A 16,630-nucleotide genomic window follows, 5' to 3' on the forward strand; every position below is an offset into this window, starting at 1 on the left:
TCGCTGCAGCAAGCAGGATCCACCCTGGTGCTGGACAGGTCAGGGAAGGTCCCCAGCAAGCCCTGCTTGAAGTGGAAGCACCAGTGTGGTGTGCAGAGCGCAGGCATGGCCTGACATGTGCAGGATGCTGTGCGTGCAAGAGATGGATCCGCTCTGTTTCCAGTTGGGGCCAGCTAGTCTGTAGGACTGAGGAAAGGAGTGACATTACCTGCTCTGGCCAGCTGAGAACATTTGGCCTTTCCCTGTATCCCAGCCATCTGCAAGGCTTTCAGCCTCCTCCGTACTTGGCTTCCTGCGCAGAGGCACAACAGGGCTTTAAATGTTGGAAACACAGAGGGGAAATCCCAAAAGGAAGGAAACCAAGGAGAGGAGAAGCCAAGTACTGAATGTGAAGGGAGTGTTACCCAAGATGGCAGTTCTTGTTCCAGTCCCAGGCTTTGCCCAGTTTATCAAGTGCTTTGTGTTTTCTCCCATTCACTCCACTCTCCACCTGCATTGGACGGATCCAGTCACACCCCTTGCTGGCAATGGCAACAGGCTTTCTTCTTCTTTATTAGTTTTGGTTTGCAGCAATTTCTTTTTTTCCTTGCTATGTCACATTAGCAAAGATCGCCTTAGACACACACTATGACACGGCTTCCTGCCTTCTTCTGCCATGCGAGTATCTCTGAGGAGGGGCAGAAACTTTCCTGCTCCAGGAGCTGAGCAGCGGATCCAGTCCTCAAGCACCTCTTCAGCTCTGCATTCGCCATGGAAAAGCCAGTTAGTCACTGGCCACATGCACCGCTGGCAAGCACCGCGAGAGGCCTTTCACCTGGGAACCAGCTTCGCTACCAGCTCCTCTCTCAGCAGATCCTGAGGATCTGTCACAAGGCAAAATCATTATAGATGATGAGGAGCAGCATCATGGTTCCTTTTTGTGTGTGCTCTCTATTCTAAAGCCTTCTGCCAGCAGAACCACTCTGAATTCATGGTAGTGTGCTCAGGCTGCAGAAGAGTACAGAAATGGATTACCCTCTCAGTCATTTATATGTTAAGGGTTAAACATGACACGAAAAGCCTATTTAAATGTCCTTTAGGCATCCTTTAGGCTTCCTGCTTTCCTGTCTTCTCCTTGGTGCATAGCCAGGGCTTTGCCCTGCTGGGAGGCCAGACCCTGTGGGAAGCTGCCAGCTCTGCATCCAGCGCAAGGCAGAGCAGGAGGGACAGAGCGTGTGGCTGCCACGGCCTGACACCAGCACGCTGCCCACCATGGGCACAGCAACCAGGCTGGGGCATGGGCACGCTGCTCTGAGTGCCTCTGCGGCTCCACCAGTTCAGCAAGAGCAGTGAAGATCCTGGGTACCGCAAGTGGATCTTGGCAGGAGTGAGGATGTTGTGTCGTAATTGCAGGCTCCTGGAGAACAGACTTGGTGACCTTTCCTGGTTCACATGTTGAAACAAAGCAAAGCAGTTGTTAAGGACACCAGTGCTAGGAATCAGTGTGCTGCATTGTATAGTTAAAGTGTATACAGTGGCCTGGCATTTTCTTCAGAAATTTATCTACATCTGGAAGGGGCCCCTGGCCCTGGAAGTCCTTGTGATGCTTTACCTGAGCTCTGTGCTAATCCAGCCCTTGGAAAGGAGGACACAGGGGCAGCAATAGCAGTTGTAGCTTATGCTAAGCTAGAGGAGTGCCTCTGTTCGATGTCAGTCTGCAAACTAGTGGGGCACCTGCGGGGTTGTGGTCTTTTATTTTTTTTTTAACAAACTACTGCAAGACCTGAGCATCTGGGATTCCCTTTGTATCTGGAACGCATCAGACAGAGGCCAGCTCTGGCCAGCACATTAGTGTTAATCAATCCGTTGTTTTAGCTGTGCATTACTTGTACAGCAGCAAAGAGACAGTCAGACTCACCTTTCTGAAAGAAAAATAGCTTTGAATTTCCCATATTGAGGTGTCACTGGGCTTCTATATTGATTCTGAGAGTTTTCCCAAGCACCTGGAGTAGTTGAAGCAAATAGTTCCTTGTTTTACTGACATAGGAGAAAAATCAGTATCTCCATGCAGATCAAATCTTTTTTTCTTTTTGATTAAGCGATATTGCATCCAAAAAAGTCATTAGGGTTCCAAATACATTGCAATTAATCATGAGGGGAGTAAATGAATCATTGATTTTACATTGAGAGCTTTTTTTTTTTTTTTTCGGCAGTGTATTCTCCTACCAAGTTATGTTACAAGTAACTAGTCAATAAAGAATAAAATCATACATTTGGTCTGGTTTAGCATGTGCCTCAAACTTCATAAATATCGACACAGATAGAGCCAAGCAAATCTTCTTGCTGATTGTGAGCTCTAGCTGATAATACATCTAGCAATAAAGATACTTTCAACAGAAGGCAATGGCAGATACAGCTCTCTGATTTGTCCATTGATACAGTTTGGGCAGTTGCATATATATTCACATGGTTTAGGGGTAAGTCTTTGGGTGAGTCAGGGTATGTATGGAGGTGGCAGGGACATATTATCTGGCCTACACCAAGAGATGTACTAGCTTTTTGTCAGTAGCATGTGCATGTGTGTGAAAAACTGCTTATGAGCATATGGCCAAAAATCCACAGAAGTATTGGTACTGTTGGCTGAGTATATATTTGTGTCCATGTGTAAACCACCTTCACTGGAAAGGAAATCCAGAGAACTTTACAAATACTGCATATGTACATAAAAGGTAAAGGTTATAAACTTAAGCACTCAAAAATTAGGAAATGTGCTCAGTGCTCTATAGCTGACTCTGTAACTGATTTGTTTTTTGTGTATTCAGGCGAATTCTGCCCAAAGGTCTCCCTGCTGTTGGGGCACTTGGCATTCGTTATGTTGAGCCCAGTGTAAGCATCTGCCATGTCCAGCAGTTGTGTGGCCACAGGCAGCTGGATCAGCTTGTCAATGTGGAAGAATACATCGGTTTTATTTTGGTCAGTTACTTTTCTGTGAGCTCAGTGAGCTGGATCCACACACGGCACAGTTGCACAACCCGAGACAAGGGAGGCTGGCAAAGCGCGTGGCAAGAACAGGAGGGAAGGGAGGACAGGACCACTTTGTACAACAGAAGCCTGCGGCAAGGTTGGATGTAATGACATCCAAAGCTGTAGCCTTAAAAGGGAATATCGCTCATGTGTCTAATGGAGCGTAAAGTCACGTGGCAGCCTTTGCTTCATTAACATGGCCTCTCTACCACAGCCAATTCCCCATCCTCAATTTACAGAAACATAATTGTACTGAGATTTTTATTCATCTGTGAAATTCAGTCTTTGGCCACTGGTTCACAATGTGTTAGGTCCTGTGCAAGTGCAAACACAGAGGACTGTGCCCTGGAAACAGGGCTATCAAATCAGGGTTGGTTCATTTCCTTCTTTTTCCTTGCAAACAAGATATTACATATAATCTCTGGATAAGATAAAGAAGCAGATCAGAGAAAATACTAGAAATAATGGAAAATATGCACTCTCTTTAGGGCAGAAGAATGAATATTTGGACATCAGATGTGTATTTATATCAGAGAAAACTGTAGAAAGGCTGGAGATTTATCCAGTGTAAGAAAAAAGTGCATTAGTGTATAACATACTCTAGTAAGATCTGTAACTTTATGCACATGAATATTCACCACTGAAGTTAATGATGCTGCTTTTAAAGTTAGGTACTTGATTTTAGGTACTTTGCTCAATTAGAGCCCGTTGCATGAACTACTCTTAATGACCATTGCTTGGATTTCATCATAGGAAGTTTTTACAGCACTCTAAGGTTAATCTACCAGTATCTTTCTTTTCTCCCATCCCCAAAGTGCCATAAAAACTTCAAGCTTCCTTTGTACCTTGTTTTATGTTTTTGTCAGCTCTATTGGTTCTTGAGCTTAAAAATATTCTCCATGCCTGTAATACATGCAGGTGGGGGAAGGCAATTTGGGCCAGAGGATAATTACCCTCTTCTATAGTTTCTGGTGCATCTTAAGTCACAGTATCACCTACAGGTGAACTAAAATGTCAGGCTTATAAAAATATAAAAAAAGGTAAAAATGTATATATCCATAAATCTATTTAAGCAGAATTGGTGATGGATGAGTGCGTTTAAATTTTAGAATCGTATTTCTGCTAACTTACTGGAAGGGGAGTCCCATAATTCATGGGAAAGTCTCATTCTTGTGAATTATTGTCTTCATCATTTAAGGAATATTTCATCTCCTGAAGATGATCTCCAGCCACTGTAACCTGTAGTTGGCTTTCAGCTATATATCTTTATCTTCCTTAATGTATACGATCTTGTTCAGTTCAGTCCTGAGAAACGGAGTCCCTGCTTTCTAGTTTCTGGAGCTTGTTTTTTCAAGAGCACTATTTAAGTAAACACAAAGCAGCAGCATGACCAGTTTCTGTTTTCTCCCTCCTTCCGTGTGCTCATCCCTTGTTTACTTCAGCAGCATTACCTGTGGCTCCTGAGCAGCACTGTCGGTATCTTCAACAGGAGGTGCCCTGGCAGTACCTCAAGCGCACGGAATGTGCTAAAAGGAAAGCTGTTTACTGTGCCTACGTGTCTGGGCATTAAACTGGTGACAAAAGGTTTGGTCTTACAGATGAAACACTGGGCCTGGTGACAGGGTGACAGCTGAGTTCTGGCCCTTGCGCACCTCAGGCATGGTCCTGGTGGTGCTGTGACCTCGTGTCACATCTTCTCCCTTTGCCTGTTTGCATTAGGGCTGTGTGATCACGTCTGCTGTGCCTGCCACAGGGAGCCTGCTCTTAGCTGGGCTTATATATGCTGAGGAAAGTTCATCCTGGAGGGACAGTTTTAGAGATGATCCACAGTCTGTGTGACGCAGATATTGAATGTTTTGTTCCTCACTTAAAAATGTAGTAACGCTGGTAAATGCTGCAGTGGGCAGGGCAGCGCATGAAGGAGCAGTGCGGTGAAGGTGAGGAGGGGGTGTTGGGCCAAGCGGGACGCTGGGTCTAACCACAACTTTCGGTCCAGGACACCAGCAACATGGGAGTCCCCAGGCCGGCCCGGACCATGTGATTCCCGACATAAATACCCCTGGGAAGAAGCCCTGTGCTCTCAAGTCATGTCTTCCCATCCTTGCTCTGGAAAATGAGGATAATAGTACTTGAGCTATCTTCTCCGAGTGCTGCCTAATATTTGAATACTGCTTTGATCCTGTGGAGTGCTGAGGATTATTGCTCTATATAATCTCTGTAATTCTATTATTCCACGAGTGAATTGATTCAGATAAAACTGGAAGCATCTTTTATGCAGACCCAGAGCTAAAGTAGAACTGAAATCTTGTATCCATAGGTAGGGCAAGAAATTAAGCTCAACCACAGGAAACTTTTTTTAATGACTGGTCCAAAGTCTGTGGGAGTCTTTCTTCATGCTAGTGGGCTTTGAATGGGAGCAGCAGAGACAGGTAGGCCAGACAAAGTGGAGAAAGAATTGCTATGATTCTACTTCCAGTTCTTGTACATGGTGTTCACGATGCCCCAGATCTCTTTAAATCTCCTTGCTATTTTTTGTGTCTCCATGGACATAAGAAGGAAATAAAGTAATTTCTACAAAATTACTGATGCTATCCTGTGAGCTAGGCATCAAATCTCAGGTCTGCGTCAGCTCAAATTTCATCTCAGTCGTGTGGCCCAGGCCCATGGATAGGCTATGAAGATCTGCCTAGGAAGTTTTCATTTCTTTTTTTCCAAAATGCGCCTCTCTGAAACTTCTTAGAAATGTTTGTGTCTGACGAGAAGCAGAGCCGTTGAAGATGAGTTAGTGGGCAGAGCAAGAATGTTTAAAATGGATGATAGATGAACACCATTACAAAGCTATTACCATCACGCAATATGTAGCTGAAATATCTTAAGGATATGCATGGTTTCGCTAGTAAAGAAATGACTATGTAAGTAGAATATATTAGTACGGGGGTGATTATGCTAAAGTCACAGTGCTGGGCATGTGAGCCAGGAGCAGGGGAAGATGCCGAAACCTCAGGCCTCTGTGACTCACCCTTACCATTTGTGGTGAATATAAGTGTGGATATAAACATGGTGTCTTCTGCCAGGCCTGATTTCTAATTGCTAATCAAATACTGTGGCTGAGCTTTTATTATAGCTTATAAGAACACCACAGAGTCATGTAAAAAACTGATTATCAAATGTATACCCCTGTGCAGTAGGGTGTGTGCTTGGGATTTCCTGGGTGCACTGGCAGTCCTGGGGGGACCAGGAGTAAGGTTGGTGTGAGGCAGAAGATGAGTTATGTTCCTTCTTTGCTCATGCCTGACTGAAATCTGAGGTACTTCTTAGAAAGAATGAGCACCTAGTTGGGATGTAGCCATGGGAAGCGTCAAGGGCCAACAAGCACTGTACCTGCAGGGCTGCCTCTGAATAGCAAATGAGCCATTTCCAGTTTAGCTGCTTCTTTCTCTGCCACCAGATGACACTGCCTGCCATCCTGCAGCCCTCGGTGCCACTGCGTGATAACACAATCTTTGGCTTCTTAGTAAATATCTTTTAAACCGATGATTTCAAAAAGCACTTCAGATGACATTTAAAATTTAAAACCAAATGGCTGAACTGTGAATAATGAATCTGCCCCAGTAGATGGATGGCACGTTACTGTGCAATTCTCTCCCTCTCAGTCATTGTCAGCTGAAGCACTTTTCTCTTCCACTTGGTTTCCCTCCTCTCTTCCCTCCCTCACCTCAGTACACCCAAGACCTATTCAGAAATGCTTTATTTTGAAGAGCATACGCAGAAGGAAACTTTCAAACCAATCAGACCTAATCACAGATCCATTTTTCTCCTTATCTTCAATCCTTACCTGAGGGTTGGTTATTTGTGATGCCCACCTTTAAACTGTAGCTTTCTCCACCTATCAACCCATCCTCAGCCCTGCACTTGCCAGCAGTGTCTCCCAGGTACACAGAGGAGCAACACAACCACCCATGCCCCTTGGACACACTGGTAAAAATCTCTCTGTATTTAGTATAGGATTGGTTACTTTTTGTATTCTTCATTTTCATTGATTGAATCTTTCTGTTCAGAGGATTTTTCAGCATTGTTTTGCATATTATCTCCCAGTGCTATTATCCTGTTCCGGAAGGAAGCTGTGGAAAGTGCTCATTTTGGTAATTACTCTTGGGTTGTTGAGACAGCAGTTATTTCTCATGGAGGATGATCAGGCTAGATGGGCTGCTGTGGACATCGGCTCCTGGACTGACCGGTCAGATGGGCACAAACCAGCAAGGCTGGATGCAAGCACTTGGGCCCTGCTACTGGATGGCTTTTAGTTCCCTGGCTGCTCCCCTGGCAGTTTCAGTGCTGCTGTGGGAGTGTTGGAGCACCAGCAGCAGTAAATCCCACCCAAGGTCAGAAGTAGCAGCAGGGTCAAACCAGCTCACACAGCACTCAAAGCAGGGAAGGTTATGTTTGTTCCTATTCTGCTGGTTACTCTGCTAAAAGTAATTTCTCCAAGGGAAAAAAACAACCTTCATCTATGCCTGCTGAAGTCTACTGTTCTGCTTGTGTTCCTTGTCTTATCGTTCTTGAGACTTTTCTATGATTCAATTAGAAATACTAGGAAATAACATTTTAAGACTAGCTTTCAAATTTACTTCCTTCGTTGCTGTATGTGTTCTTTAAATATTTTTTTTTTCTCCTCTTCTAGGGTTTCTCATTGTTTCAACACCCAGATTAGAGCCTCTTTCATGTGTGAAATGCTTTTCTTCTATGAAGACTCGCAGAATATTTGCCCAGAGCAGACATGGAGGAAGCACCTTTGTGTAGTAAGTACCCGCTCGGAGACTAGTGCTCTGTAATAGGATGAACTTCTAGTTCTTTGTGGCCTGAAGCAACAATCAATGGCGATGTTGCATTGTTTTATGAGAAAGGTAATTGAATGTTGCAAACTACTGTTTATGAATCTTGCTTTCACATCAAGGAGCAAGGCAAAAAGGGGGATATCTTTTTTTAGTAGATGTTAAACGAAGTGTCAAAGCTGCCCCTCTGTAACTCCTTTGTATGCAAAATAACAATGCGGAGCCAGATGAGAAGATGAAAAACTGTCTTTTGAGACAGCTATTTGAAGCAGTAGCAAGGTAGCACTGACCGCACCTGAACCTCAACCTATTCACACCCTGCAAACCTTAGCAAATAATTAGTCTCTGCAGAGTTATGTGGAAAGCAGCAAAGCTTATTTCTGTGTGTAGAAGGAAAAAAATTTGACGAGCTAGACCTTGCTTTTAACGTCTAGGTATTCCAGTGAGGTTACACCTTCCAGCTGAACTTTGAGATGATGAGAGCTTTCCCCTTGAGTATGATACAGATGAACCAGCATAGGAAAGGGTGACTGGAATAGGGCCTGTGACTGACTGGAAATGTCTCAGTAAAGGGCGGGAGAGGCAGCATTGCAAATCCTGGGATTACTCTAAATAAAAGATTTTTTTTTTTACATGAAAACTGGGAAAACTTATCTTAGAATTTTAAGTCAGGAGATGGCTTAGTGGTGAGTATTGGATTGCTAAAGAGACGTGAACTTGACTGAACTAATGTATTGATTAAGGCAAGATTTTCCTACTGTTGTTCTTAACACTTATTTACCTTTCATTAAACTTAGGAAAAAGTAATGCTGAAGATGTGTTTAGGACTCAAGGTAACTACAACTTTCTACTAGTGAACTCACTTTGCTCGCAAACTAAGTAAAAATACCTAATGTGGTGCAGTTAGGTATATAAGGCAAGCTGGTATTGTGGAGTGGGAAGAGCATCAGGTTTTGAACTATACAGTGGGGTTACATTGAAATAAATCAGTGTTCTGTGATAACAGCATAGAGCATTGCATCAAATGACTGAAATTGACTTTCTTGCCATGGCAGGTAGAACAGGTAGTGCTTTTATGTCCCGAACATGGCAACAGCAAGTGTAAACGGGGTCACTGTAGTTACCAGTGCCTCTAATGGTGTTGGAGCACAATGTGGAATTGTGTTGCATTCAACAGCTATTTGCTAAGGCCTCCGAAGTACTAATAAATAATTGGTTTCCAAATGCTGAATAGGCTGTTCTGCTGAATTGGTCTTAACCAGCAGTGTTGACAGAGCACACAGGCCCACGTGCTGGTCCTTAGATCACTATTCAAGCTGGTCTGTGAAACTGGGCAACTTTCTGTAGGTCTTTTTTATTCCATTGGTGATGGAAATGCTCAGAGTAGGTCTTCCAGTGTTAACACAGTCTTTTTATTTTTAATCCTGTCTAAAATACAGAAAAAGCAGAGGAGGAAAGATGGATGTTAACCAAAGATCATTTTCAGGGTACTGATGTAGCTCTTAGGACTACTGTCCTTTTGGACAAATTGACTCCAATTTGCAGCTCTCTTGCCTTGTTTATTTGTTTTGTTTTCTTCCCTTCAAAAATGCTTCTTCCCTGGCTGTGAAGCCTTCCCTAACTCCTTACCTCACAGCTCAAAGGAAGAAAAAGGGCCAGGCGGAATAATCAGTGTCTGTATATGCTCAGAATGCATAATCCCTTATAAAAGACATTGTACGTGGAATAGATTATGAGAATGTGACCTTTGTGTTTGAGAGAATGATTAGAGAGCAAGAGCCTTGGTTCAGCACGGCACTTAAGAGTTTACTTAATTTAAGCAGTTGCCTAACAACTTCAATGGCTTACTTGCAGCCTGTGCTAGGTCAGGGCCTCACACTCACAACTAGATAAGGTGTTTTGAAATATTTATTTACTCTACAGAGTTCTTTTTTATTTTTGCTTGGAAACTGTTCGCAACAAAATGTTTTATTGCAACATCAAATGTTCTAGAAGCATGTTTAATAGAGAGCTTGCAGGAATTGAATTAGCAGGCAAGTAATTGCTTGTATTGATTTACTGTGTGTATATGCAAAAACGTTTATTTTAACATGAGCTGCTACTCCACTCCTCACAATTCCTGGCATTAAGTGTTATAGAAAGCAAAGTTCCACAAGATGATAGAGGGGCAGTTCTAACTTTGTGTTATGTATGATGGTACAGGTGTGGGGCTGCAGAAGACAGAAGGGCTCACTGCTGAAAGCCAGAGTATTGCAGACTGTGGTTGGGAACTGGCAGCTGGCTCTTCCTTGGGTTGTTACTGACACTGGAATTACTAAAACCAGTTTTGGAGCATTTCCTGTTGCTGGCAGGTGTGTAACAGCAGGACAGCTTCTAACCCATGTGAACAATGGACATTGAGATCTTTCCTGAAATCCTTCAGAAGTGAAACTGTGACCATAATGGAATGTTTTGTTATTAACTTCCCTTCCTCGGAGTTTATATGGGTTTCTGGTTGTGCTGTGAATAGCACAGTGTGAACCGCTGGAAAGCTACTGAGCAGCACAGGTCTGTAGTTTGCCAAACCCAGGCTGGACCAACTCAAACCTCCCCTTCTTTCAGGAATTCAGTGGACATGGCTGATCGCAGCTTTGCACAGAGAACTCCTGCAAGCAAAGGAGAATGCTTGCTGTGCGTTTTTGCATAACTAATCCTGTAAATGATTTTTCTACTTTGTTTACTTTGTAGGATAGCTTACAGTGTCTGAGCTTGGACTAAATATACAGGATTGTTTTGGACATGCCTGTAGTTCTGCTGAATATTTGTCTGCATGCAGTCCTGGGTGCCGATTGAAATTTCATGTGGCAAATGTAATGGAGGGTGTAAATCTTCATCTTGCTTCTCATCCAAACCATAAAAATTAGATAATCTGGTTCATCCTGTATCCCATGCTAAAATGAGTAATAAGTATGTATGTGTGTATGTACTTGTATAGGGGTCATTAATGAAATTCCTGCTGTTAGTAGGTTCCTACAAAATCCCTTCCAATGGAAGTAAGCCAAATAGCTTTGCTCTCTCTTCATTCCTACAGAGGCAGCCGCTGGGTCCCAGCAGGGGTGTTAGCATCAACCAATCTGTGTTTTGACTGAGGCACCAGGAAGCCCAGTTTTCTGGGCCAGTATTTCAAGAAAACATATGGCAGTGTCTGCTGCTCAGGAAAGGCAGTGGTGTAGCCAAACACCGAATCAGGACTTTTCCACTGCTCAGAGTTGGGGGAAACTGGTTTCCCCCACACCACTGGGTTATAGTGCAAGGCTATTTTGCATTTTCTACTGTAGCCCTAATAAAAACTTTTTTGCAGCTAACCCATGCAGGATTTGAACTCGCTGTCCTCAGGGTTGAAGTCTTTAGGCTAACACAGCCCAAGTCCATTAGCCAGCCTCAGGAACAGATATGTAAGCTTCTTAGACAAGGAAGCCACTAAAGACTGTCTTTTATTGTAAGCTGTATTTCAATTCCGATGTTGTAAGACACATAATGTCAGACTGAGTTATTACAGGGCAAACACTGTTATTTCTAATATCCTGTTAGGATGATGAATGGGTTAGCACTTCAGAGCAAACTGGGGGGAAGGGGCAGTTATCACTGCTGTATCTTTACTGTTTGACATGCATTGAAACTTATTTTGGACTGCCACCCTGAGCTTTTGACATTTCTACCTCATAGCTATTGCACTGTCCACATTGAGCTTGTTTATAATTGAGTGTAAGGTAGTTGTAAGTGGGCCTCTAGACTTGTGGAATAAGTTTAGAAGTATATTAGTTGCCTTATTCCGTAATTCAGTCACGTTCTGACAGCTCTTAACAGGATAAACAACTTTGTCTTATGAGAATCTCTTGATTGTGTTCTTTTGCTAAAGAAGACTTCCACAACTAGCATTAATGATTTGTTTTCTGGTGACAGAGTATCCTGACTGCTTTGAGATCCTTAGCAGTCTGGACATCAGGTGACTGCAGGACAGCAGAAACTTTACTCTTAAGCACCTACTGTAGTGTTGTCTGGCCCAGCAAACTTTCTAGCGTTCAGGACCCAGGAGTAGAGTAGGTTTCCTTCAACGTAGAGTGACTCTGTTATGCAAGGTAATTATTTTCTTCCTTTAACGTCAAATGATGTTTGGATTTTTTCCAATCTGTAACCAAAGTATCAGCACAGTGTCAGCTGCAGGTGGGATTCTCAGCAAAAATTGCTAAAGCATATAAAGATTAAGTATGGATATTCACACAGTCAGATGTTGCATGGGGCTTGTCTTCATTTGCATACTGTATTAGTAGCTCTCCTGCAGTGCAAGCATTCTGGATCAGAAGAGGCCTGCCATTTCACATGTGCTCCAGCTGTTCACTTCACCCACCACAGTCATACCTAGTATTTTCTTACTTTTAATGAGTTACATGTGTGGAAAGCCAAAAAAAAAAACCAACACAAAAGCAGAGGAAGATTGTTTCCAGCATGAAGAAGCTGGGTGAGATCATAGAAGGGCCCAAGAAAGTTTTCTCGCAGTGGTGTGAAACGCGGAGCTGCAAAGCCAACTCATTTCCTTAGCTGGTCCTTGTAATGGACCAACAGCAGGGCAGTTGCCTTTGTCCCTGGTGCTTTTGTTTCCGAGAGCAGTGATGATTCCTGCCCCGTTTTCTAGTCTCCTTTTGTTGTTGCTCTTCTGTTTTCTGAGCTCTTTATTAATCTGTCTTGATGTTGGTTTTACCATCCTTTGGGGATATTTCCCATCTCCTTAAGTCTCATCTTAAAGCTACATGTGGTTCAGGGCTCTAAGTGGTGGTTCCAGGATGCCCGGCCATGGCTTTGATGTGTGTCATAAGTCAAGCAAGCTGAAATACCAACACAAACCAGTGTGTAATCAGACACAGCTCTTAAGTTTGTCATGCAGTGAGAAAAAGCTGTGCCGAGGGGAACCAGAGCAACCATGTACATCGTGTCCCTTCATACGGACTAGTCCAAGCCCCCACTGTGACAGTACATGTACCTCTGGAGGCCCTTGAGCTGTGCTCAGTGGCACACTTGCCCCGGAGCACTGGGCTTTTGTACCTTGTCTTCTGCCAGCATCGTGCTTCATTCATGCAGCATCATGCTTCCTTCATCCAGCACAGCCCTCCCAGAATACGTGTAGATCAGTCCTGACAGTGGGGTGGTCTGTGGGTATCACACTGGTGGTCCCAATTTCTTACCTGGTGCCGTTTGGATCCTCTAAACACATGCCATATTTGAGGTAGGGGCTTGCAGAGCAGGATTCCTGCTCTGTTGTGAAAGCCTGCACCATGTTACAAAGAGCTAGCATAATCATGACTGCAAACCTGAATGCCAAGCTGTTCTTTGTGCTTTGCATCCCTTGCAACTTTGATAGTTTCACAGCAATTCGCAGAAAGCTTGCTGACGGTAACACAAACACTTGCTGGCCTGTGCACAGGAATATCCCAACTCTGGGCATGCAACCAACAGAGCATGTAAGCTTCTGTTTCTCTTTTTCTTTGAACCATCTTTTTGCTTCAAATAATGTTCAGAGAAAAGGATTCAAAACCTCCATATCTAACTCAAATAACCAGTGCTTTTGAAGAACTGCAGGATAAACAAGATTTGTCTCATGGCAGGGCAGAGGGGGGCGAGTGGGTACTGCTGCTCTCACATTGCTTGTCACTGTCTCAGGATGGAGCTGGGCCTGGGAAAATAGTACTGAGCTGATACAGGTCAAGCAGGATGGAATTTTAAGGTCTACCCTCTAGCTATGCCTGACAACAACATTGGTTGCTTCTGTACCGCATCAAATCCTCTTGTGAGGGAGTAATCCAGCCCCTGCAGTATCATTTGGAAAGGATCTGGAGGTTTGATAGCAGACCACCAGTTCTTAAAATCTGTGAGTTCTGTATAGTCTGGAGGCCTTTATAGCTGTGCTGAATTACCACTGGCCTAAAATATTGCCAGAATGCATTACCTTGTCTCTGGAAGCCATTTGTTTTCATTTACTGTACAAAGTAAAACCGGCCCAGGGCTACAAACAGCCCAGTCTGTGCTGGGGCTGTAATTCTGTTCCACTGGTAAATGCCATTGTCACAAGTGCCGTTGTCAGAGGTGTAACACAAGCAGCTCAGCTAGCTTCTCCAGCTTGGTGGCAGAGCATAGGTGCTTGGGGCTGTGGAAATGGCTGTTTAGACCCGCTTTGGCAGAGGATTTAAGGAAGGGATGCACAGGAGGGTTCTTGTGACAGACCTTGGAGGGAGGCCGGCTGCTTCTGCGGGCACTGCCTGCCTCTTGTGTTTGAGGAGTCTGTTCAAAGACCAGACCTGTAATCACAAGGAAGAGAATTAGGGTGTGTGGTGAGCCCTTCATATAACTAAGAAGTGTGTATCCACTACAGGCTACTTCTCCTTAGCAGCCCAGTGCTGCCTTGGCATCAGGTTCAGCAATTTGCTGTGATGCCCAGCACCACTGGTACCACTAGTTGAGAAGCTTGGAGTGTTTCACTTTAAATTGCACTGTAAGTCTGAAATAAAAGGATAATATCTCTGTTTTACAGAAGGGGAGACTTAAACTAAGAAGAGCTTATGTAACTGTCCTCATGGAAACTTTTTTTAAAAAGCAGAATGTAAGCAGATGAATGGTTAACCAGTCTGTGTGCTGGATGAATACAAATATTTAATGGGTAGGATCTGTACCTAAATTCTATTTCTTATGGAGAATTTAATTCCTAACAGCCTGAGTAGTCCATAATGAGCTTCTGGAGCAAGGAGGATGTATCTTTGGTAGAGAAGGGTGAAGTTAGAATACACTTAAAATTAACTGGACAGATGTTACATCCCTGGGACCTGATGGGATGTTCCTGTGAGTGCTGAGGAAGCTGGCTCATGTCATTGTGAGGCCACTCTCAACCTTTGAAAGGTCATTGCAACTGGGGGAGGTCCATGGGGGCTAGAAGAAATCAAATGTCATTTCCATCTTAAAGAAAGAGAATGTAGGGCCATGCAGGTCAGTCAAGCCTCACCTCCATCCCTGGGAAGCTGGAAGAGTGAATACTAGTGAAAGCCATTTCCAAACATTACCAACTGATGGGAACATGTTTGGAAGAAGTCAGCATGGATTTACCAAGGGGAAATCATGCGTGACCAACTTGATAGCCTGCTGTGGTGAGATGACTAGCTTGATGGACAAAGCGAGGACAGTGGATGTTGTTTATCCTGACCTTAGAAAGGCTCTTGGCACTGTCTTCCATAACATCTTCATACATAAAGTGAAGAAATGAAGTGAACTGAAAACTGGCTGAAGTGTCACGCTCAACGGGTGTGATCAGCACACAGATCCAGCGGGAGGTTGCTCACTAGTGGAGTATCCCAGGGGCTGGTGCTGGGCTCAGCACTGTTTAACATTTTTGTTAATTATATGGGTGATAGGACAGAGTGCACCATCGGTAAGTTTGCAGCTGATGCCAAACTGGGAAGAGTGGTTGATATACTAGAGTGTTGTGCTGCCATTCACAGGGACCTTGATGGGCTGGAGCAGTGGGACTACAGGGATTTCATGGTATCAAGCAACAGGAAATGCTAAGTTCTGCCCTTGAGAGGAATAAGCCCACCTATCAGGACACTCTGGGGCTCGTCTGGCTGAAAAGTACTTCTGTAGGAGAGGACCTGGGTGTCTTGGTGGACACAGAGTTGAGCAGGAGCTATCAGTGTGCACTAGTGGCAAAGGTGGCCAACAGCATCATGGGCTGCATTAGGACGAGTGCTGCCAGCAGGCCAAGGGAAACCATCCTTGCCCCTGCTCAGCACTGGTGAGGCCACCTCTGGAGCACTACGCCCAGTGAACAGCTTCCCAGTACAAGAAAGATGTAGACTTGCAGGAACAAGTTCAGCAAAGGGACACAAAGGCAATTAAGGGCATCCCTGATACAAGAAGAGGCTGAGAGAGCTCAGATTGTTCAGCTTGTGAAAAAGAAGGCTCAGGAAAGGTCTTATCAATGTGTTTAAGCCCCTGATGGGATGGGTAAAGAAGATTGAGCCAGATGCTTCTCAGCTGTTCCCAGTGAAAGGGCAAGAGGAAATGGACACAAACAAATCCAGAAAATTCTATTTAAACGTAAGAGAACTCTTTTACTGTTAGGGTGGTCAGATCCTGGAACAAGTTGCCCAGAGAGGCTGTGGAGTCTTCATCCTCAGTGAGATTCAAAACCTGACAGGCCACAGCTCTAGGTGACCTTGCTTTGAGCAGAGCATTGGACTAGATGATCTCCAGAGGTGCCTCCCAGCCTCAGCCCTTCTGTGACCCCCTGAAAAGGCAGTGACTCTGTGCAGGCACAGTAGTTGAAGCACTGTCTTTAGCATAACAACATAACTCAATGCTCTGCTCTTATTCAAAGAGGCCTATCAGCAATCTAACTTCTAAATCTGCATTTCCTGGCTTATGAGATCACAAATGGAGGCAGACTCTCATTTCCTGAAATGATAAGAGCCCAACAGATAAGCAAAGGGCAAGAGCTTGCTCAATCTGTTAGTTACATAACCACATAAATATAACAGTCACTTTTCTCAGCATCAGGTACTTACTCTGTAATTGGTATCACTTAATGTAAAGCGTTGTTCTCCATTTCCCTTCTCAGTTTTAATGGGTGATGTAATTGCAGTTTTGGAAACTGTGGTAGCATACCAATGCAGTCACTTCTGTATGGAGTAAAGTACTTGGCGCAATTCACAATATGTTAATGTAAGATGATCACAGAAACAGGACCAAATTGCAGATGCATATGACATGTTTGG

The 16,630-nt window shown here is 44.0% G+C and overlaps 1 protein-coding gene across 1 annotated transcript in view; it reads left to right on the forward strand.

Annotated features, from left to right (window-relative positions):
* Positions 1–7,704: 7,704 nt before the first annotated feature.
* Positions 7,705–16,630, forward strand: part of FAM168B (family with sequence similarity 168 member B) — a 76,696-nt gene continuing 67,770 nt past the window's right edge. The window contains exon 1 of the mRNA XM_071812420.1: positions 7,705–7,802. The gene's annotated coding sequence lies outside the window, so the exon portion shown is untranslated. The remainder of the gene's footprint in view (positions 7,803–16,630) is intronic.

Source organism: Patagioenas fasciata, chromosome 9, assembly GCF_037038585.1.
Source record: "Patagioenas fasciata isolate bPatFas1 chromosome 9, bPatFas1.hap1, whole genome shotgun sequence".
In the NCBI taxonomy this organism is placed as follows: Eukaryota; Metazoa; Chordata; class Aves; order Columbiformes; family Columbidae; genus Patagioenas; species Patagioenas fasciata.